At 40.0% G+C, this 2,362-nt stretch overlaps 1 pseudogene across 1 annotated transcript; it reads right to left on the reverse strand.

The window, feature by feature from the left end:
* Window positions 1–313: 313 nt before the first annotated feature.
* On the reverse strand, window positions 314–1,071 carry LOC309820504 (large ribosomal subunit protein uL22-like; annotated as a pseudogene). The gene is made up of 2 exons: window positions 1,005–1,071; window positions 314–795 (listed from the first exon to the last, which is right to left on the reverse strand). The product of its transcript is annotated as a large ribosomal subunit protein uL22-like (transcript).
* Window positions 1,072–2,362: the final 1,291 nt, after the last annotated feature.

The raw sequence follows: 2,362 nt of genomic DNA on the forward strand, positions 1-2,362 counted from the left end.
TTTTCTGATTTTGATGGTTGTCTTGCAGTTATGTAGGCAAATGTCCTTGTCTGTAGAAAGTAGATACTAAAATATTCAGGGGTAAGAGAACATCAGTTGTCACTCTCAAGTGGTTCATGAAAAAAAGTTCTTTGTACTCTATTTGAATTTTCATATTAAGTTTGTGACTGTTCCAAATTGAGTCTTTTTAAAATTTTTAATATTGTGAAATCTTGAATAATGATGGCATTTGGTCATTGGCCTGGATTGTATTTAATCACAGCCTTATTCCTTTTTGTTTTTACTTTTATTTACATTTATTTTTTTGTGGCATTTATTCCCGGGCTGTAAGTTTTTGTTTCTTCAGTTTCTTCTGGGATACCTTTTTCTTCTGTGCAACCTCCTCTTCTGGTTTAGGCACAATCTGTTCTTCTTCAGTAAGGATCATCTCAATGTGGCAGGAAGAGCTCATGTATGGGTTGATCCGACTATGAGCTCTGTAAATCCTGTGCCACATCTTGGGGGCTTTGTTCACCTGGTTGTGCTCAGTGACCAGAGAATCTACATCTAAGCCCTTAAGTTCAGCATTTTTGAGCATCTGCAGTAAAAATTCAAGACTCTTTTTGGGTCACCGACCCCGCATCCAGCAGCACTGTTTGTCCTGGCCACACCTACCAACTCCACCACTGTAACAATGAAATGGCACACATTGCTTCTTTAAAGTAACATCCTTCAGACGCTTGGTGGGTTTTCGGATGTGCATACCCTTAATGTCCTGGGCAGTTTCCTGAGTGTTCTTAAAGTGAACACAAAGGGCTTCCATGGTGGCGCAGTGGTTGAGAGTCCGCCTGCCGATGCAGGGGACGCAGGTTCGTGCCCCGGTCCGGGAAGATCCCACATGCCGCGGAGCAGCTAGGCCCATGAGTCATGGCCGCTGAGCCTGCGCGTCCGGAGCCTGTGCTCCACAACGGGAGAGGTCACAACAGTGAGAGGCCCGCGTACCGCAAAAAAAAAAAAACCAACACAAAGATTTGAACCTCTTGATTTGCATGATTTTGTGGGGTTTTCTGGGTCAAGGGAATAGCGAACCATTTTTAGAGGTCACTTCAGACCACTTTATAGCCTTATTCTTTCTTTTTTTAAAAAATTCTATCTTCCTAATTCTTTTTAGTTTATGAAATCCAAAAAAACTGAATTTATTTGGTATTATTAATGCCATCTTTAATAATAGCTGAATTTTTAAAAATAAAATAAGCTTTAAATGAAAGACTATTCAAATACAGCACAGAATGACCTATTAAGATGCTAACCACCCTCATATTTTATACTGTAACGTTATGTTTTTCAATTCCTCAGAACGGTAATATTCCAGATGACTACTTCCTTAGACACTTTATTTTTAAGTAATTTATTTAAAATAAATAATTTCAAATATTTATTTTTAAATTTTTAAATATAAATATTAAAATCATAAATAAAATTAATTCTTTAAAAAGCGCTAACCAAATGCAAGAGGAATAATGGCATTAGAAAAGCATTATTTGCAGCTCCCAATGAAATAACAGATCTAGTCAATAGTATCAGTGGCTGCTAAAACTATTAGGTGAAAGTAGATGGGGAACTCTATAACAGGTGGACTGACATGCCCTAAACCCACTAATGAATCTTTTTTTTTTTTTTTTTGCGGTACGCGGGCCTCTCAGTGTTGTGGCCTCTCCCGTTGTGGAGCACAGGCTCCGGACGCGCAGGCTCAGCGGCCATGGCTCACGGGCCCAGCCGCTCCGCGGCACGTGGGATCTTCTCGGACCGGGGCACGAACCCGTGTCCCCTGCATCGGCAGGCGGACTCTCAACCACTGCGCCACCAGGGGAGCCCGAATCTTTTTTTTTTTTTAACATCTTTATTGGAGTATAATTGTTTTACAATGGTGTGTTAGTTTCTGCTTTATAACAAAGTGAATCAGCTATACGTATACATACATCCCCAAATCTCTTCCGTCTTGCGTCTCCCTCCCACCCTCCCTATCCCACCCCTCTAGGTGGTCACAAAGCACCAAGGTGATCTCCCTGTACTATGCGGCTGCCACTAATCAATCTTAAAATTACTAACAGTGAGACAAATAGACATTGTATTCCCCGTGACACGATGCTTTGTAGACAGGAAGTACACACAGCCATCTATGAAATATTCTTACAAAGACAGAAAATTAAAAACTGAACCTGAATCTGTGTCTGAATCAAACTACCAGATGACAAGAAATAAAGAGAATGAAGGAACATATTAAACACACCAGTAGAATAAAATCAACCAAATTCAGAATGTAAAAAACTCTATAGGATAAATGATGTATACGTATGTATATGGAGAAAAGGATACACACACA

Source organism: Grampus griseus, assembly GCF_964374135.1.
Source record: "Grampus griseus genome assembly, chromosome: 3".
Classification (NCBI taxonomy): domain Eukaryota; kingdom Metazoa; phylum Chordata; class Mammalia; order Artiodactyla; family Delphinidae; genus Grampus; species Grampus griseus.